At 45.4% G+C, this 21,450-nt stretch overlaps 1 protein-coding gene and 1 long non-coding RNA gene across 21 annotated transcripts in view; one reads left to right on the top strand and one right to left on the bottom strand.

The window, feature by feature from the left end:
- Positions 1-21,450, top strand: part of LOC138808151 (hepatoma-derived growth factor-related protein 2-like) — a 299,202-nt gene that overhangs the window by 78,939 nt on the left and 198,813 nt on the right. Inside the window, exon 7 of one of the 20 annotated variants that reach the window (XR_011366402.1) lies at positions 852-4,187. The exons of the other annotated variants lie outside the window; for them this stretch is intronic. The gene's annotated coding sequence lies outside the window, so the exon portion shown is untranslated. Of the gene's footprint in view, positions 1-851; positions 4,188-21,450 lie in introns of those variants that run through there. 20 annotated transcript variants of the gene reach the window in all.
- On the bottom strand, positions 10,334-12,643 carry LOC138808153 (uncharacterized). Its single transcript, XR_011366424.1, has 3 exons — positions 12,337-12,643; positions 11,780-11,835; positions 10,334-10,445 (listed from the first exon to the last, which is right to left on the bottom strand). It is a non-coding gene; the product is annotated as an uncharacterized lncRNA (long non-coding RNA).

Here is a 21,450-nt window from a genome sequence, read left to right as displayed (position 1 = left end):
TAAAAGAAGTTAGGGAGAAAAACATTGTTTGAAAAAGAAAACTTAGTCATCCTGTCACCTGAATGCATATTTGTATACTGCTTAGATATTGCTGCTCCAAGTGATTCTGAACAGCTTTTCAAAGGGTGCGTTGGTATGTGGCATTTCAGAGGGAGATATAGCTTAAGTCCACAAAAGGACACATATTAATTGGGGATTTTACTTTATTTTGGCACAGAGTTTTTTTTAAAAAATCACCTGGGTGGATTTTAAGATATAGACAACGTTTCAGATCTGGTTTTGGAAGCCTGATTGAGAAAGTTCTTTCTCCCCAGCATTTAGGACAGCATGTTCTCTCTAAAGAAAGCTGTCTATTTTTCTTTTCTTTGATGGACCTTCAGTTTAGAACAGACACAAAGCTGGGAACACAACCCAAGGCAGAAAAAATTCACTCCTATGTACTGTTGTTCAGGTTGACTGTAGGACACAACCTCAAAGGTTATGGATCGGTGGTGGGGCCTTGTCCCTGCGTGAGCATGTTTTCTGGACTTTGGCTGGAGCTGAATTCCTGACTTCTGAAAGGAGGGATGGGTCTGGGTTTCTAGCGGGAACAGCCAATGGGAAGGAAGAGTGTCTCAGGCAGGCCACACCGCTAAGGCATGCTGTTAACACACCCTCCTGCACACTGTTCGCCTGTGTTTGAAATCCTTCCAGGATACTGGGGTTACTTTTTTTTTTCCAACCAGGAAGAATACATGATTGGATTCTTCTTTTTATCCCTTCCTTCCTTCCTTCCTTGCTTCCCTCCCTCCCTCTCTCACCCATCTCCCCCTCCCCCTCCTGCCCTCCTCTGGAGCTCTTCTTTCCAGCAGGAGCTTGAGAATAAGATTATTATCCAATCAACTCAACAGCAGCCCATGTCAGTGTCCACATGTGCATCTGAGACGAGAAGAGATTCATTTGTGACCTGTAAACTGAAGTCTGCTTAGGTCTGTAAATATGAATAAAGCCCATTCTCCTTAATGATGAAGGTAATCTCCAGTAATGTAATTGTCTTTCTTAACTAGTGGGGATAACCCATTTCTCTCCCCCCCCTCCTCTCACACAAAAACTATGCTTCTCATAGAGTGATCTTTACAAACACAGGGGAAATATGTCTTTTGGTTAATTGCATTTGAAAGAGCTTCCCCCCCCCCTTTTTTTTTCTTTTTTGTATGAGAGACTCTTCTTTCTCCACCACAAATTATGTGTTTTTCTAATAAATATTGTGGTGAGCTGCTGGGGCTCTTATGGGCTAACTGTGGAAGTGGTTGGTGTGTGTGGGACGCACTCCTGGCTTGGGTTAGGTTTGGTGAAAGTTGCTGCTTTGGTTGCTGCTACAGAGGAAGGGCAGTTTCTTTCTGTTGCCATTGTTTGTGGAACTTTGGTGGACCTGGAGTGGATTGTGAGACCCCCCTGCCAGCCCATCCCCTGTGAGCACAGAGCCGTTGTCTCTTTCCATGTGTCATGTGCATTTTCCAAAACATTCAGCTGTGCCTCTAAGAAAGAAGTACAGCTTCTTAAGATGGCCTAGGAATGGAGTTGTTTTCTTTTCAATATGGTTTTGGAAAGAAATTTTAGATGGAAGGTAGAAATCAAGTTGTACAGAAGGTCTTAAGTGTAAGCCAGGAATGCAAAGATTAGACTCACTGGTTTAGTTAGGGCAAATAACTTCACTTTGAATTATTTTCTTCTTTTGAGGGAAAAAAAAGTAGATCTGTGTTGAAAGCAGTGTCTGAGGAGACCAATTTATAACACACAGCAATTGCAGAGACAAGTTAGGTGACACCAAGAGCAAGTGTGTCTAGGCAACCCCTTTAAAAATACCCCAACCGAGGTTATGAAACCACACAGCTTCTTTGAGGAATAACGCATCCAGGGCTAAAGCAGCCTAATTTTATTCAAGGATTTGAAGAGTAAAAAGGGATTTGGTTCTTTAAAAAAAGGAAAAAAGAACAGCCTAGTGAGGATTATTGATCAGTGAGGGATTAAACATTTGCTGGAATACAAAGCGTCAGGAATTATCAACATGGACATCACAGTGGCCGGCCATTCAGCACTTGGAAATGCAAACAGCCCAGTTTCCCACTGATCCAATGGCAGCAGCCCGGAGCTCTTGATTCCCTGTGTGTCCAACTCTGTACTCCCTGCCCCTGGACAGGGATGAGGAGATGGGGTAGGGGTGAAAGGAAACTTACCTTGCTCTTTTAACTTCTGTCTGTCTGTCCCTCTGGAGCAGGCCAAGCACAGACCAGAGAGGGAAAGCACTGGGGAGCCTAGGAGAGGTCCTGAGGTCCAGAGAGGATCAGGAGATCTACCGGGAAACCTCAACTACCACTTCCTCCTGTTGCCAGGGCTGTGGTCCTGTCTGCTTGCCAGCCCGCACCTGCCTCTGTGGTTCACAAGGAAAAGGCACTTGGCACTTGTACAGCTGGCCCCAGGGAGTAGTGCTGGGGCCATCCCGCCCTTTCTGGTTTTGTCTTTTTCTTCCCCCATCAGGTGCCACTGGCTTTGAACCATGTAATTGCATCAATAAGCCATCTCTGGGATGGGCGGGGTGTGTGTGTGTGTGTGTGTGTGTGTGTGTGTGTGTGTGTCTGTGTCTGTGTCTGTGTGTCTGTGTGTGTGTGTGTGTGTGTGTGTGGGTGTGTGTGTGTGTGTCTGTGTGTGTTCTGCCACCCTGCCTCCTGGAAGGCTTTGCAGGACCGAGGACATTGGTTTGGATCCTGAGGCTGATTTTTATCACCTCTGCATAAGGCTGAGCCTGTGAGGAGAGAAAGTGAGAGGGAGGGAAGAGGAAGTCTGACTTTGCACTTTCAAGAGCATGTGTGATTTTCCAGGATGTACATCATATACATTGAAGCATCTGTGTTGTGGGCTCCCCGGGATTTGCCTGTTCTCAGTGCCGATTCTTTGTGCACCCTGCATACATCCCACCTTTTGGACTGGGGGAGGCAGTGGAGGATGTTGTATAAGAGGACCAGTGTCCTGACCCACGTGCTGGCTGGGTTAAAACAGGCGCACAGATACTTCAAGCTCCAGCCCACGTCTCTACCTACCCCTGGGCAGGAAGAGCCTAGGGTCACCGTCTGCCTCTTGGAGACTCAGTTTCCCCATCCACTGTGAAGTTTTTGATAAAGGCCTTTATTTTGGGTGCCACATTCTCATGCTGAGTCTCCTATTGCCTTCTGTTGTCAACTTGAGGAGCCTTTGAAACTTTGGGGGAGACGTTCCCATCTTTTTCTTCCTTCTTCTTTTCCATACATTGGACTGTGTTGCTATTTTCAGGCCACAAGTGATGAGACTGAAATGTAAGTGTCTTGATGTGCCAGGTGGGGACATCAGGCCATCTGGCTCAAAAGCTGGAATTCTAGGCCATGTTAACTGTCTGAACCGCAGAGGTAGAGAGAGCACACACAGGGCCACACTCCCTGACCCGTGAATGTTACAGATGTGGCCGGACCAGGCCTTGAGACCATGTCAACCCTGGTCCAGAGGAGAAAGGACACACTTCACCCACAGCTCTTTTTAGGGAGCTGGGATTGAGTTCCATCTGTAGAATCGCAAAGTGTTTCTGCGTTCGGAGCCACTCTTTCTCAGACGTCAAGTAAAGACACACAAGGTTGCAATGAGGGTTATGCAAGCCTGTATGCTGGGGTTTGGCTCAGGATAAGCCCTAAAATGAGCACACTTTGCTCATTTTTGCTGTTCAAAATTTTGGTGATCCTCAATGGAATTCTATGCCTCCATCAGAAAGAATGACATTTCCCCATTTGTTAGGAAATGGAAAGGTTTGGAAAAAATTATATTAAGTGAAGTAAGCCAGGCCCAAAGAAACATAGGTCCCATGGTTTCCCTTATTTGCAATATCTAGTATAGGTATGAGTCAAGCGAAAAGGTCAGATAATGTGATGTTAGGAAAATGAACCCTTAAATATGTATTTTAATGTTTTCGTTTCTTTCATGCATGTGTTTCTCACGCATTTATAAGATTATTTCTTTGTTGCTTTGTATGTCCCTCCCCCACAGTGTAACCCCCGCTTTCACTATATTTGATGTCAGTATAACATGTGGAGGAGATGGGGACAAACAAGTCGTTTAAGGATTCAGGTGGACCTGTTGCAACAATGAGAAGTACAAAATGTCATGTCAAAACCAGCTTTACAATGTCGGTGTGGGGGGGGGTATGATTGGGTGCGGGGGAGGGGGGAGGCTGGGAAGGTAGGTGAAGGGTAAACAAAGGGGGAGGCTGCAATGCTTGGTAAGAAATGTATGCATTATCCTGCCCATGTAATTGTAACCCCTCTGTACAGTATGTTCTCAAATAAAATAAAATAAAATGTTGGTGATCCTAGGGTTTAAACTCAGGGCCTTGCACTTGTTATACGGATGCTTTACCACTTGAACCTTGCCTCCAGGCTTCCTTTGCTTTCTGCCAATGTTGTATGACTGAGTCTGAACCCACCTCCTCTAGGTTCACTGGTGATGTTGGACTCAGGGGCCCATGTCACCGCACTGTTTTTCTCCCCCAGAAATAGCGTTTTGAGGACCTTTCTGCCCGGTCTGTCCTAGAACCTTGATCCTTCTAATGTCAGCCTGCTAAGTAGCTGAGATGATAGGTGCCAGCCACCAGCATGTAGCTGAGGATGTGTTGTCCCACTGTGATCCTACTGAGCCCAAACCTTAGATGCACCCAGTGATTGTGTTGGCGAATTGACATCATCGGATGAGCAGCATATATGGCTTATTTATTGACAGTCGAGGTCCAAGCCCTGACTAGGCCCAAAGCCTTAGCCTCACTCTTGGTCCATGGAGATGGAAGACTATCCAGGCAGATGTGTCTCAAAACAGCAATGCTGCTGAGTTTGGTGTGTGTGGTTGTTTGGGGTGTGTGTGGTTGTTTGGGGGGTGTGTGGTTGTTTGGGGTGTGTGTGGTTGTTTGGGGGGGGTTGTTTGGGGGTGTGTGGTTGTTTGGGGTGTGTGTGGTTGGGATGTGTGTGGTTGTTTGGGATGTTTATGATTGTTTGGGGTGTGTGTGTGTGGTTGTTTGGTGTGTGTGTGTAGTTGTTTGCGGGAGTGTGGTTTGGTTTCCTGCTCATCAGCCTTGGTGGGTGCCATCTTCTCCCCTCCCCATGGGATGCTCTCTGCTCACAGTGGTGTGACCTGTACCCCTCTCTATTCTCAGTGTGTAACCTGTACCTCCTCTCTGCTCTTGGTATGACTCTGTCCACTCTCTGCTCTTGGTAGTGTGACTTGTATCCCTTCTCTGTTTTTGGTGTGACCTGTACCCCCTCTCTGCTCTTGGTGTGACATGTACCCCAGGGCTAATTTAGGCCATTGGGATTTAGAATGCAGTTGGAGGTGGGAAGGAGAGGGGACTGGAGAGGGAGGCTGGGAGAAGAGGTCTGGTCCCACACCTGCTCGCTGCTCCTCAGGGCACCTCTGTGCACTCCACAGGGCCACTGTGAAGCCTGCTGGGGAGGAGCTCTATCCTGGCTGTCCAGGGCCCCGCGGAAGGAAAAGCAAGGGAGGAACGCGCTTGAAAATAACATCGTGACTGTTCATGGGGTAGAGTTCTGCTTTTGCCAGCTTCATTTTTAATGAAAGGATGGAAATGTCCAGAGGCAGGGCGGTGGCTAATGGAGTTGCATTGTCCTCTTCTTATTGGAGTTTCAACAGCAGGGCATCCAAGCTCACTCGCTGAGACTGCATTCACGCCAATGTGCAATATGAAATGGAGTCCCTTCCGCATTCACCTCTCTCTAGTCCCGGGCCTGGAACAGCAACTTAGTCTTCACCTGGTCTGATTTGAAGGGATGATTCTCCAGCGCCCACTCCTTTTCTTATGTTGACAGTGGTAGTGGTGGGGGGGGGGCACAAATTTACATGACAAAGGACATAGTTCACCTTTTTCACCTGGGAAGTACTTGTGTTTGTTTTCTGGGTAGATAAACTACATTTAAATGGCATGAAGGATTAAATAAAGTGTTATATTTATTTCCTTACCATTGTTAAGGACTAAGTACTTCTGGGCTTTCTTTTTCTTTTTTCTTTTTTACTATCTGGCAGCAAAAATGCCAGCTCAAGTAGAAGTGTGGTTCAAGTGGTAAAATGCCAGCTTTGGAAGAAAAAGCTAAGGAAGAGCATGAGGCCACCAGATTGAAGTCTAGGCTTCCAGTCCCAGAGGCAGGCTGTGTGTCACAGCCCATTGGGGTCACCCAGCCCAGCATTGCGTAACAGACAGTGAAAGGGTCAGGACATGACTGCCATCATTTTGTTTTTCTTTGCATGCTAGGCTTTGAAGTCAGGGCCATGCCCTTACTAGACAGAAGTTATACCATCTGAGCAATGCCTCCGGCCCTGTTTGCTTTATTTATTTTTCAAATACGGCTTCCAGGCTGACCCATCAGCACCTCTCATGCATACTTGGATCATTAATGTCAGCTGCCCACGGCACTCATTCTCCCTCCCCCCCCAACTCCTTGGAGTCCAGCTGGAGGCTCACTGCGGACACATCCTCATGGCTGCTGTAAATGGAAGGGACCCTGGTCATCAGCAAATGGCAGTGTGAGGCCAAGCAAGGTCAGAACTGGTCAGGAATCAGGACTGGTAATGACTCTGTGCTTAGGGGCAGGCATAGCTCCTGATGAGTGGGTAGAGGACTGGACTATGTAGCTTCAGTGTATCTGTTTTCGGGCGGTGACTATCATAGACACATTTGGGTTTTGTGAGGTTTTTGAACCGTGAGGATGGAAGTCAGCTTGAGACTCAGCTGTGGATGGGTTGGTTGGTCCGTCCCATGTGCCTGGGACACCTTAGCTTGCTTTGGCAACTAGGTAGCAAGTTGCCCTTACGACGTAAGTTTATGATTTTCTCAAGTAGAGACTATATTAAACTCCACGAAGGCACAAGGCTTGACTTGTTCTGGCCACAACTAGTTCCTCCTATTGTCTCCAGACAGAGCAGCAGCTCCACAAATAAGGGATGGGAGGGGGGCATCACCCAGGAAGCATTGTACTTGTAACCTGACTTCTGGAATTGTTACCCTGGGTGCAACCCCATCAAAATACTAATAAAAAAGTCATGTTTTCTTATTTGTTATGAACAAATAAGAAAAATAATTTTAAACAACCACACTCTATAACCCATAGATAATTACTTCTTTTTTTTTTTTTTTAAGAAACAATCATTGGGCTGGGAAGGTGGCTCAGTGGTAGGGCGCTTGCCTTGCATGCTCGAGGCCCTGAGTTCGATTCCTCAGCACCACATAAGCAGAAAAAAAAAGCCGGAAATGGCGCTGTGGCTCAAGTGGTAGAGCGTTAGCCTTGAGCTGAAGAGCTGAGGGACAGCGCCCTGACCCAGAGTTCAGCCCCCATGACCGGACCCAAAAAAAAAAAAAAAAGAAACAATCATTGTTGGAGAGTTTTCTTTGAAATACAAAAACTCTTCTTGGAAGCTTATCTGTGTATTAGACAACAGAGCCCCTGAGTTTGAGTTTGCAAAGACTTGGAAATGGAGACTTTCAGGATGATTGCACTCCTTCCCGGCAGTGTGTTTCCATACCCATGCATTCCCACAAAAATTTCCTCCAGTCATTTTTGGCCCTCTAATCTTTGTTACCTAGTTTAGAAAACAAAACTTGGGGAAAGTCATGTGAATTGAAAGTTGTGCTTTTCTGTATATGGTTAAAGAGATCTTCCTTTGGGAACTGCCTACATTTCTTTGCTGTTTTCGGCAAGTTCTCCTGGCTCTTGCTGCTCTCTTTCTTCCTTAGAGGATTCTGTAAGGTCTATCCATCATCCAGTTACCAAAATGCACCTCACTGGGGAAGGAAAAATAGTTGGCGTAGCTGAGTGTTTGAAAGGAAATAGGAGAAAAGACATGCCTCCACACATTGAACCATCTCTGATGCGCTTTGGGAAATTCATAATGACAGATGGGTTGGGGAGAAGGAGACACACTCCACAGTGGGCTTCCTTTCAGATCCAGAGCTCCTTCCAAGGTGGTCTGAGCTATTCTTAGCAACTGGGGCTCCACACATTCACCCTGCCCCCCCAGAAGAGAAGACTGCTTGAGGCAGCTTTGTTGCTTAGAATTTTGCTCCAAACAAGAGCCAAACCAGGCAATGCAGGCATAGATGTGGAGAAATCTAGAAGTCTATTTCATAGAACTTGAAGGACCAAGGCACCTGACTTCTCAGGACCTGTGCTTCTTCAGTCCTCTGATAGGAGTGAGAAGTTCTTTCTGTCGCATTTGGAATTCTGAAAGAAGTGATGAGAATATTCGTAGGGAATGGTGGAGATAGGAAGGTTCCATAGTCCCTATCTTTTGGACACTTGCAGTGTGGAAATCATTGAAATTGTTTTCCCCTTCTCTTGTTTATTCAACTCTACCTATCATTGGTTGATGGCTCAGATTATCTCCCTTCCCCCCCCCAACCCCCAGTGTAGTAATGCATTTCAGGGTAATGCAGAATTTCAATTTGGGGTGTAGAGTGATATGGTTTGATCATGTGTTACAGAGTTGAAGTTCTGAGACCCCGCCTCCCCCATGGAGTTAGGAACTTTGCGCTATGTAGTCACTCTAAGAGCACCTGTGGATTCTTTCCTAGGCTCTCATACTTAGCCACGGACCATGAGCTTGAGCTCTGCCTCTGATGGGCACCAGTTCAGTGTCCATTTTCACCGTGAACACATTTGTGTGGACAGGACCTTCTGTTTGGGGAGGGGGGGCATACCGTGGTGGCTGTGGCAAGACAGAGAAAATACCTACGTCTGTAAAGGTGTACCCAAGCTGAATCCACAGACTTGTATTCCCAGAATGGCCTCAACTGGTGATCCTCCAGATCTGAGTTCCCTGAGTACCAAGGATTATAGGCACCAGTCATGGATTCCTGGCATGATGCCTAAATATTGCAGCGGATGCAAGGAGTTTGAGAAGTGGCGACTGCCTTACAGGGGGTTGTGAACTCCATAGGGACCACAAATGCCTTTGAGAGGGAAGAGAAGGAGGGAAAACCCTAGGATGTCTTTTAATTTAGTATACTTACTGGAGATACTAGGAACCACTGGAAGTACAGAAACTTAAGCTTTTGACCTTTTTTCTCTGGCCAGAGACTGTTCATTGAATTTGCAGCCCCTTATTCTGCTGCAGATGTCAAATCAGAAGCCATCTATCCACCACAGGCAGCTTTATTAAATGTTCAAATTGGTTATGGAAGTGCCCTGCCCACCTGCACTGGCCTCTTTCCCTTACCCAGCTAAAAAGACTCCTTGCAGACACACCCTCATGGCTGCTTTGCCTGCTGTGATCTCAGCTCCTTTCCAAATGCTTGCCTTGGCAGCTTCCCCTCCATCGTGCCTGTGCCTCTCGGACTGGGTTCCCATGGTGGTTGGATATTGAGCTGCTTGTTAGAGGAGGAAACAAGGGCTGTTGTGTACAATGGCAGGCCTGAACTGGCCCTGAGGCAGGGCAGACGCTCTCCCAGGTGGGACTTGTCAGGGCCCAGGGCAGGCATCCTGTCACTGGGCCTTGGGTCACTGTGGTGAGCAGCGGTCACACTGGAACTTCTCTTTCTCAGAGAACAACAGGTTATATCTGACCAGATTGTCTTCTCTAGGGAATCTGGTTCTCCACCAACTCCTGGGGGATGCCTGGGGCTTGAGTCCATGCCAGGCTTCACTCCTGTCCAGAACTTTTCATTCCAGAAGTTTCAACCACTCAGCCAACCCCCCGCCCTTTGCTGCATTCTCTTCTCTGATTCTGTGGCTTACACTCTTCATTTTCTATGAACTGTGAGTTTCCCTTCTGGCTATCCTTGGTTCCTTCCCTTTAGTTTGATTGTGAATAGGGTCCTACTTTGCTTCTAGAAACTTCTTTCCTTCTACCTCTCATTTGGGGGATACTTTACTATACTTCTTTTGGGGGATTCAAGAGTGTTTATGAATTGTTTCTTAAGTGGGCAAACTGCACATACTCTTTAGAGCAGTTTGTGTGTGGGAGGTTGTGCGTACGTGCAGTTTGTGTGTGGGGGGGGTGTGTACGTGTACATATGTGCTTCAACACAACTTCAGAAGAGAGGTTCCGCTCCTGATTTCCTGATTCAGAGAATGAGGTACAGAAGATTCAACCCTGAGTAGTGAACAGGGGAGGGCCAGGCAGCCTGAGCTCCAGACCTTGTTCTCTGTACATCACCATCTTATGTGACAATGGGACAAGTCTCAGTGTCAGAGCAGCAAAAGTACTGAGTTGAAACATTCAACCAGGGGAATCTTTTACAGATTATGCCCTCATGAAATGATCGATTTGGCAGGGGTTTGGAGTAACACATGTATGAATTTATTGTAGGAATGTATTAGATCAGTTCTCTTCTCCTCCGTCCTGAGGCTTTGGGATGGTTGCTGACTGGTTCACTTGCAGGAGTTTTCCTGTTCATAGCGCATGAGCAAAATGAGGGTGAGAAAGTGCACAGAGGAAACTGATCATTGACAATTATTTGAGCTCTTCTGCTCCCTCTATCTGATAGTGCCAGCGACTTCTTAACTGGCATGGACTGTTTGCTCTAAGATAGTTTCCTCTTTTCACACAAACTCACAAACTGGTGAACTGTCATACTGTGTCTTTTCAGGAGTATCCAAATGTAAGGCTGGCTGACAGCTAGTTTGTTGACTCCTAGAAGATAATAGCTATTGTCTCCGAACAGATTTGTTTCAAAGATTCTTTACCTGAGTTCTGGAACCACTTGTGAGGTGAAAGATCTCTATCAAGCTGGGAGGAAAGGCCACCATGTTGGGTGCAGCCTGCAGGGAGTAGACTCAGCCATTCTATTTGTACACCCTACATCTCTTTGTGGCTGTGGAGGACCAAAACTTTGAATGCCCTTTCACTATTTGCTGCAAAGTGTCCCAGGCTTTTCATATCTTACTTGCTGAATGGGTTTGAATGGTCAATGCAATCTAAGCTATACACATGGGAACTCAGATAAGCTATACAGGGAATTGTATTTAATCAAAGACTTCAAACAATAGAAATTAAGAGGCAATGGTGTGTTTGTACATTTAGGTTTCACTCTAAAAAAAATAAAACCAAACTGAACAAAAATTGATCTCAGTGCTTAAGAGGAAAATCTGCTTTTAACAATTTCAACAAAGGTTGATTCCCCCCCATCTTAAAAAGCCCCGTCAAACTAACTTCTTAATGATTTATTAACCAATGAGGAAATAATGAGGACTACAATTCCTTTGAATTGTATAAACCTGCATAAAAGATAGATCAAAATGACAGTCCAAGATAAATGAATGTTGAACTGATCTATTGAACTCTTCTAAAATACTCAGGTCGAAAAGAAGCCTAGATCCAGGCTACCTACTTGAACAATAAAAAGACCAGCTCTTGTTGGTTCCAGTTGAGGATGTGGATGGTATGCTTTAGGTCCAGGAGGAAGGTCAATCAGCTAAATATGTCAGAACCCTTGGAGCAGAGGGAGAGCTGTGTGGACAGGCCTTGGGTTTGACCTCAGAGCCTCACCCTGGGTAAGCTGGCCACCACCACTTGGCTGGTGCTCATCACAGCCTTATCTTTTGTGTTTTGAATCTGCTTTTTGTCTTGTCATGGTCTGATGAATATTTGTTAAGTTCTTGTTACTGCTGGTACCAGCTGCATGCCATGGCCATTATGGTAAAGAAGACACATGCTTTCGGCCCTTCAATGGTAAGATCTGGATGAGAAAAACCACTTATTCATCATGTATCGCTACACATACCTGTAATCCAAGCTACTTGGCAGATGAAGGTAGGAGAATTAGGATCTGCGGTCAGCCTGGGCAAAAGAAGAGATCTTATCTAAAAAAAGAAACTAAAAGCAAACAGAATGGGGGGTGTGGCTCAAGTGATAGAGGTCTTACCCAGCAAACATGAGACCCTGAATTCAATCTCCTACACTGCAAGAGAAGGAGGAGGAGGAGGAGGAGGAAGAGGAGGAAGGAAAGCAGAAGAAGAAGGTGGAGGAGGAGGAGAAGCAGCAACAGAAGACGGAGGAAGAGGAGAAAGAGGGGAGGAGGAAGAAGAGATGGGAAAGGAGGGAGAAGAGGAGGAAAGGAAGAGGAGTATGAGACGAGGAAGAAGTAGAAAGGAGAGGAAACAGAAGAGGAGGAGGAAGAGAAAAGATGAGTGAGTTATTTCCAGATAAAGAGAAGGCAGTTTGGGAATGGGGATATTCGATTAGCTCACAAATGGATTTACTGTTACAATAAACACACTATAACTTAAAGGCATCGGAAGTCATAAATACATGAGATACCCGTTATCCACTGAAACTCACAGCTTAGCAGCAGCTGTCCACCTTGTGGTCATGTGGCTGACTTGGGGCTTCTAACTGCGGCCCACTGCCCGAGTTTTGAGAGCAAAGCCTCCTGCATAGTCCTGGCCTGGGAAAAGATCCAAATGCAAAGTTCTAAGTGGAACGAGCAGGGTCATCCATCTAGAGAAGGACTGGTGTTCTGTCCACTGCATCCTGTCTTCCCTTCAGAGTAAAGGACGGATATCCTTCTCCGCTGTGGTCACAGTTGGGAGGGATTGCTTTGTGGGGAGTGGAGGCGTGGTGTAACGATGCCTTGTGTATGAAGACGGCAAGCTATTTTCTCTTCTGGACTCTGTGATCTGTATCATGGTTTGATTGGCTGGAAGCCAATCTCAAGCTAAAATTCCTACCCCGCCCCACCTCCCCTTGGAATACAGAGGTCATTACGTAGTACTCATTGTGTATTTCTGTATTAACTCCTTTCCTGTCTCCATTGTATGCTGGTATCCATATCTTTCTACTTTCCCATTCTCTCATACACCTAGTTTATCAGAGCAGTTCTGGAATACAGGAAGTTATAAATAATTAAAATGTATTAAATTGCCTGGGCCTAGGGTGGAATTTGAGAGCTTTGTTTTGCTCTTCTTTGCTGCCGAGGGGCGAGCCGAGCCATCCTGTTGCTCTCCTGCCTTCCACTCACTTGGCCTTCCCATAGACCTCGGCGGTTTTTGCTGCTGGGTTTGCCATCCAGGCTTGGTTTAGGTTCTCCCTGAATCTTTGTCAGTAACCTTGGTCTAAGGAGCCTGGGTGTCTTTTCCCCTGAGCTCATACTTGAATCACTCCACAGGTTTGTCTTGCCTTTCTTGTCTTCATAAATTGTAATAGCTTCTTTTGTCTTAGACACAGAGGTACAAGGAAGGGTTAAGAGCTGTGGAATGCTGGGTGCTTGCTCCCCAAATCCCTGTAGTCTGGAGCAAGGAGATAAGATTAAATTTTGCAAATCTCTTTACAAGTCCAGTTGAAAATAAGAACCTCCTTACTTTTCTTAGAGGGATAGATCTGTCTGATAGTGACCCTGAGTTTGTAGCCAAAGGCAACTTTTAGAAACCTTGAGTGGTATTGGGCTCTGTCACTGACTGGTAACTCCAGGTTAATGGCTTTGTTGTATGGTTTCATTGTTCTCAGTGGAGTGTTAGCTCCTCCCCATAGTCCAGGGGATAAAAGGTGAATTGTTTGGTATAATATCTAATGATCAATATATATATATATATATATATATATAACTACTACCATTAGTCTGCCTTCTGCTTATTTGTCACATTAGTTAGTTGGTCTATCTTCTGTAAAGATTATTTATAACAATTATGGTCATTACTATATCCACCATAGAGGAACCATATGAATACACACTTAACATCTTTATTTTTCTGTAAACTTGCCTTTTATAAGTGCTCACTCCTTCTTTTCTTCCCTTCCCTCCCTTCTTTTTCTTCCCTTTTTTGTGCTTGAGCTGAGTCTTGAACTTATGGCCTCTTGCTTGTTTGGCTCTTTTGTTGATGGATGATGCTCAGTCCCTTGAGTCTCACTGACTTTATCTGTCAAGGACTTTGAACAGGACCCTTAGATCTCAGCCTCATGAGTTGTCAGGAGTATAGGGGTGAGATAACAGTGCCAGGCAACTCTTTGCTTTTACTTTTAAAAGCAATGTATTCTTTTATTTATTATCTTTAAGGAATTATACAAAGGAGTTGCTATCTAACACAGCAGTTTAGGAATACAATATATCTTCATCAATATCACCTCTTTCAACCGCTGTTTTGATTCCTCTTTACTTCCTTTCCCTTAACACTTCTCATGACCAATTACTGCATATTCACTTCTGTGGATTTACTGCACAAACATGTGTATGTATGTGCATGCATGTGTGTGTCTGTGTTTGGTGTGCACACTCGGTTCCCACCACAGTCTTTCTAGAACATTGCTTGGCATGTCGTAGCCATGCAAATCTATATTGAATAGTCTTCAAACACCACCACAGTTTCATTAATGAGGCTTTGGATGATACTTGAAGCAGAAAGGGCACTCCTTTGACTGAAGACAGAAGCTCTTCCCAGGGAAGTGGGTGCTTGAAAGACCCAGGGAAGACATGGGATGCATTACTCTTTAAAGGGGCTGCTTGCTCAGGATTCTGTCACGAATTACCACTAGTCTTTGTCACCAGATTGTGGAGTGCCCACTGAGAGCTAGGGAGAAACCAAATGGGAAACCTCGCAGGTGCCCACAGAATGATGTCCCTTTCGATTTCTGTGCAGGGACAACATTTTGGCAGGATCAATACATGTGAGTATCTTAGAATCCTCATATGTCAAGAGCATTTTTCATAAGCAGTCTCTGATCTGCTGACCCCTCTGGGATTAAGAAAGCTGACTGTAAGCACATAGCTAACAATACCCTACGTCCTGATGCATAGAGGAATTCTAAGATGAAGTTGACTCAACACAGGTTCACGCTGAATACACTATGTGTGGAAATTCTGCAAAGCAAGGCTGAGGCACCAAGACAAAGCCCATAGAGCTACTTACACCTGAGGGGGAACAGGAAGCTGACATCCAGGGACAGAGACAATCAAACAACTTTTTTTTTTTTTTCAGAGCTGAGGACCTTACTGTTAGGCAAGTGCACTTCCACTAAGCTAAATCCCCACCCCCCACTGCCTCTTGTCTCTATATTTCCTCAATATTTTCCTGACACTTTCACAGAATGTCTTTTTATTTAAAAAAAAAAATCTTAACTGAGGATCATTTCCTTGAGTATGCACAAGTAAGGGTGAATGTTCTTATGTTCTGTATACTTCCCGAATTCTGAGTGAATGCATGCTTTCCTAAACAGAGAAAACAAAGCAGAGCAGTTAAGTTTTGCCCTAGGTCATTAGTGTACAAGTTCAGTAAAGGGAAACTATATTCACCTTTTTTTTTTTTCGCTGTGGGGCCTGAACTCTGGGCCTGGGCACTGTCCCTCAGCTCTTCAGCTCAAGACTAACGCTGTACCACTTGAGCCACTTCTGGCTTTTTCTGCTTATGTAGTACTGAGGAATCGAACCCACGGCCTCATGCATGCAAGGCAAGCACTCTACCACTGAGCTACCTTCCCAGCTTTACATTCACTTTTTATCAATTAAATCCTATGAGTCCTTTTCCTCCCCTTTTTTTTCTAACTACATCCTAATTCCTCAGATGTAGAGGCTCTACTCTCACAGCAATATTATAGCATCCTCTTCAAGAAAGAATATTAGCAGCAGCCATTATATACTCAGGAAACATGGTCTACCCTACCCTGACGCCTACTGGTAACTCCTCTATGAGATGAGTTCCTGGGCAGGTTTTGGACTTTAAGCTACAAGTTAGTTCTGCTATGGCAAAGGGGCCACAGGCAGGACCAGGAAGCAATGCTGCTGTGCAGACTGTGGGGAGCCTATATGTGCTGAAGGTCAGACACTGACCCAGGCAGGAACAAGATGAGGGGAAAGCACATCGCCAGGCATTTGCTTTGCCTGTCTGCTTGTGCTCAGGACATCAATGAAGAAATAGATTCCTTTGTGCAACATATGTTTTAGATTATAGCCTGAAAGCTGTGTATGTGGCACATCAAAGATCTTGGCTGGCATAGCTAATTTGAGGGTAGGCTCATGCAAATAGTAAGAAATTTGAACTAAAGAAGACATCTAAAAGAAATGGGCTTCAGTTATTTTCACAAAACTTATATTGGAAACCTAAATGGACAAGGATTCTAGGAAAGGTTCTGGTGTATCGCCGGTGGAGCCCAGCTATTTAGGAGGAGGTAATGAGAGGGTCACAGTCCATAGATCACTTGGATAAAACTATGAGAATTACCTGAAAAAGCCAAATTAAAGCTGGGTGCTGTGGCTCACACCTGTAATCCTAGCTATTCAGGAGGCTGAGATCTGAGAATCGTGGTTCAAAGCCAGCACAGGCAGGAAAGTGCATGAGACTCTTACCTCTTATTTTCCAGAAAACCAGAAGTGGTGCTGTGCCTCAAGTGGTAGAACTCTAGTCTCAAGCTGAAGAGCTGAGGGACAGCACCCAGGCCCAGAGTTCAGGCCTCACAACTGACAAAAAAACAACCTTCAAATTAAAAGCAAAAGAATTGGTGGTGTCACTCAAGTGTCAGGACATTTCTCAGCAAGCTCAAGTCCTTGATTCTTCTAAAAAGGGGTGAGGAGCCTTTGTCCTTGAGTAGCAAATGACTGTGGTATCATTGCATGGAAAAGCCAGGGAACCCTGGGGGGAGAAGTGGTTTCTCTGAATGCTGTCTGCCCAGGCAGAGCCCTCTGCTCCTAGTCTGTTGGTATTCAGAATGAACAAAACATTGCTGTTGGAAGAGTTCATGCAGTTCTTCCGGAATGTAAAACAATTGAGAATGCCTGGAGGGAGGCGTCCTGAGCCTGCTGTGTGCACCCAGAGCACCTGGAGCTGCCACACCCCTGCGTCAGAGGGGCACCTGGGCTGGGGTTACAGGCCGGATGGCTCCAGCATGGTCCCAGCTCTGTGGCATGGCAGCACAGACTTCTAAACCATTAAGGAGGAGAAACTGAACTCAGCACACCAACTCCCATTATAGTGCACACCTAAGGGAAAGAAACTCCTACTTATTCTGTGTTTTTCTTTTTCTTTGGTGGACTTTTGACCTAAGGGTTTAGCTTCACATTCTGGGCACTAAAATGAGCCATACACCTCTGGGTATCCAAGGATATTGTTTCCTTTGATCATCATGACAACCTTCTGCAGGGCAACCCCATGAACACGGCCATCTTCCAGAGGAGAGAGGATGGGACTGGTGCAGGGGCGCAGGCCTGGTCCTGGCAGGGCTACTTATGATAAGCTAACTTGTATAGTATTATGGAAATGTAAACCCCAGTTGAATTTCTGCAAACAAAATGCCCAGGTGCATCTGTGGGCTTTGACCACAACCCTGGCTGAGCATCCGTGCACTGGCCACTTGTCCCTGCACGCACAGCATTGCCCCTCTGCCCCCAAGCAATCCACCTTTCTCTCTTGCAAGTGCTTTGCTTCTCATTTCACCGGCTTATTGAAGGTGAGCCCCAGCTTCCTCTGGGCGCGTCACACTTGAATTTGTAGGTGCTCTTGTCAGCCTGACCTCCCACCTGCGGATTTTGATTTGATTAACCCCTTTGACTCCTAGCTTTCCTGGTTGTCTCAAAGTGGGATCTTATGCCCCAACCACAACCCTTTAAAATTCAATTTCAGCGCCTTTGCCAGTGTGGCCAACCCTGAGACCCAGCAAGTCTACACATCTGTCTTAGCATACCCAAAGCCAGCAGAGAACCTGCACAATCATTTGGCAGCTGGGTAGGTTCGTCTTTCAGCCCACATGGAGGTGAACTTGAAAATTCCTTCAAGCTTCCGTTTGCTACAGAGAATTTAAACCCGAGCACTAGATGGAACATGTGGCCCTTGGGAGGGTTGGATGCAGCCACATGTTATGGTAGTGAAATGATAAACAGGTGGGGATGATGCTAGGAAAATGACCACTCCGAGAGAGTGATAATTCCCAAATGAATGAATGAACTCACATGGCTGCCTTTGGTGGCTTGGCTCTGTAGACTCTCTCTTCTTCCCACAGTCCATTCACAGGCCATGTGGCATAGTTCATCAGCACTCTGTACTGAAGTTCAGTTTGATAAGGATCTAAGGAACTTGAGAGGGAGATGAGGGTGACCAGTCACTCAGGCATGGATGCCCAGTTTGGGCGTCCATTGTCTGGACTTGACATTGGCCCCGTTGCATGCTGTCTTTGTGATCCTGGACAACTCACCTGACCTCTCAGGGCGTCCATCTCTTCATCTGCAAAAACAGTGATGGTGACAGTGGCGCCTACCGCAGAGGGGTGCTGTGAAGACTGAGGGGTTGTGAGACACAAAACTTCGCATGGCACAGATTACCTGGCAAGGTGCACACAGCCCGTGAGTGGGAGCTGCTCTTCTCTCCCCGAGAGCATGGCAGACATCCTCTCCCCATCACGGGCGGACTTAATAGGTTTTCAGTTTCTAAAAGCCTCCCCGTGTTTTCTATCAACCAGGCATAGGTAATGAACTTGATGTCTTCATAAAGCATGGTATTTTGTGGTGATTATTTTAAGCTCTCTCATGCATTGTCTCATTTCATTAGGTAATGATCATTATGACAAAACAATAAAAAGAGTCCTTTAAAAATGCTTCTGGTGGTACAGATGTCAAACACCAATTACCATAAACGTGATGGCAAGAGTAGCATTGTTTTTCTCACATGATGCTGTGCAATCATTTTCATTGTATGATTTAACTTTTTTCACTGTAGAAAAATTCCTTTTCTCTACATCCCACCTGCCCTGCTCTTGGTGGCTGTGTCATGGAGGGACACGTGCTTATGAAGTGGACACTTAGCTCCCCACCCCTGGTGGAGGAAACCCCAAGTGGCCAGGGCCTCCACAGCACATGGCACATTCTCGATTTCTTCTTATTAGTTCCATGGCAGAACTTAAGTCCTCATGTTTTGTCCAGTCTAAATGTTGTTGGGATTCATGGGAAGGCATGTGATGTGACTGTCCATGGCCTGTCTGTCCCAGGGCCCATGGATATTTCTTTCCTATGTGGATCTGAGATATGTGATTTGTCATGGGCCATAGACTTCATCCTTTATGTCTTCTACAAATGCTGTGATCAGAGCTAAGTGGAACTTAGGATTGAATGCAGGACATCATGGTCACTCCTGGAGCCTTGGTGCACTCAGCCTTTGAAACATTGCTGGCTGTGTATGGCAATAGTGATGCTACCCTTTGGTTGTATAGTGCTGGACTGATCATTGTGTTCTATATGCAGCATCTCATTTAAGCAGCATGGTTTGGTTACCTTTTTTTTAAATTGCTGGTTTATATGTGGAAATCTAAGAATTGGAAGAGGAAAGGGGTAGCCATTACATGATACTTTTATATGCATTCTCTCTTTCAACCTTCATAGTAGCTTTTGAGGTAAGCATATTCCTTCCTTACTAGTAAAATACTCAAGGTTCATCAAGAGTGTGGTGGTACATGTGTGTAATCTCAGCAATCTAGGAGGCAGAAGCAGGAAATGGTGAGCTTGAGGCTAGCTTAGGTAAGCTTAGGGAAGACCTTATGTCAAACAAGTGGTAGAGTGCTTGCTTAGTATGGGTTAAATCTCCAGCCTAGCCAAGCTATCAATTGATTAATGAACCATTCAATCAAATCTGAATTTCAAAGGTGCTAATTAATGTTTGGTGCTGGTGGCTCACACTTATAATCCTAGTTACTCAGGAGGCTGAGATATAAGGATCACAGTTTGAAGCCAGCTCTGGTAGGAAAGTCTATGAGACTCTTACCAGATTCCAGAAGTAGAGCTGTGGCTCAAGTGGTAGAGCACCAGCCTAAAAGAGTTCAGGGACGGTGCCCAGGCCCTGACTGCCAAGGCCCAGACCCAGCGAAAAGAAAGTGCTAATTTAGTGTATGATTGAATTGATATTTAAACACTGGTACATTGGGCAATATAACCAATATTCATTCTGTTATCTAGTGGTGGGCCAAACTGTATTATCGAATCAATGTAGTAGAAAGATTTTACTTCTCAGGATTAAAGTTGTTGTTTGAAAGCTCCAGAAACACCAAAATGAAGAAGTGCTGGAGGACAGGGGACATCTTATACCAGCCCTCCTGTGCATCAGGCCCACCACAGAGAACTCATCCTTTACCATCCCAGTGCGCGCGGTGGCGGAGTTCAACACAGACAATTCACACATGGTGGGGCTGGCGTGTCTGTTACTCTGCAGAACCCCTCGCTCCATCAGTACTTGATAGTGTAGCTAAACTCAGCACGGCTCCCCAGTTCTTCTGTGCAGACAGAATGCCACAGACCACCAAGAGCTAGTTCAGGAATGGCTGAGGAAGAGAACAATGGCTTTCCTCCCAGATGCTCTAATGTGCATTTCCAGGAAGTGTGCTCCCCAATCCTGAGAAATGACCCAGTTGACCAGACATGTGTTGGTGTCGGGGGGGGGGGGGGAGCTCTCCCACATGGACAGTATCCTGCTTCCCCAGGTGCATCCCATCATTGCATGCTGATGAACCTGGCCTGAAGGAAGAACCTGGGCATGTGGTCAGAGTCATTGCTTGCTACGTCAAGAGAAAATTCATTTTCCTTGAGGTTTTTTTCCCCCAAGTCACATTTTATGGCTGGAGTTACTCAGCAAATTACTAGGTATAGAAATGCAAAGGTCTTTTTGCATTCTATCGATCTGATTGCAGTGTCATTAATTGAAAGATGGGGTGAGCATGATGGATAGTTGAGAACAGGATTTTACATTCCTGTTGGCCTATTGGAAGAAAGCTGCATGGAGCAGACAGAAGGAAGCCTTTTGGTCTGACATGACTGATTCTTTCTTTGTCAGATCTTGTGAGAGCATTATTCAGCCCTAGTGAGATTTACAATGTGAAAGGGTGAACTGTGTCTGCCCTGAAAGGAAAAATCAAAACCCAAGTTGCTTATTTCTGGAGTTGGAAATAATCCATGTTGTATAACTTCCTCTTAGCGATTCCTTATAGATCACATTTACAACACCCCAATCTGACAACAGCTGATTTTAATCCATTTCACTTGTAATATTGCAGTATTTGCATTCATCCTCATCCCTATGACAGGAGCATGTGAAACTTTAGGAAAGGTGGTATGTGTTTGGGGATATTTGTTTTTAACATTATTTCCCTTATTTGATCATTTGACCTACTATTCCTTGGAATTTGCCCATAAATTCAATCGAGGATTTTTGTGTGTGTACAGAATTGTCCCCATACATATTTCATGGCTAGTTTGTGTGTGAAGGAAAAATTCTTCAGATTGGAAAAGAATATGCCAGTTTATGTTTCACCTGTTTGCAATGGCAAAGAGCATATCTTTGCTTCCCAGTTGATTGCATGTTAATGAGTCTGGGTAGTTTTCTGTTGTGTTTCTCATGGTAAAGATTTGAAGCTTGGAGTGAATCGGAGGAACAGCTACATTTAAAGCACATCTAAATAGGCCACAGGTCTTCACCCACTCTTCCTGAGCCACGT

This window comes from Dipodomys merriami, unplaced genomic scaffold (genome assembly GCF_024711535.1).
Source record: "Dipodomys merriami isolate MVZ:Mamm:240054 unplaced genomic scaffold, mDipMer1.0.p SCAF_443, whole genome shotgun sequence".
Classification (NCBI taxonomy): domain Eukaryota; kingdom Metazoa; phylum Chordata; class Mammalia; order Rodentia; family Heteromyidae; genus Dipodomys; species Dipodomys merriami.
The sequence above is the reverse complement of the archived record's forward strand: the minus strand, read 5'-3'. Positions and strand labels throughout refer to the sequence as shown.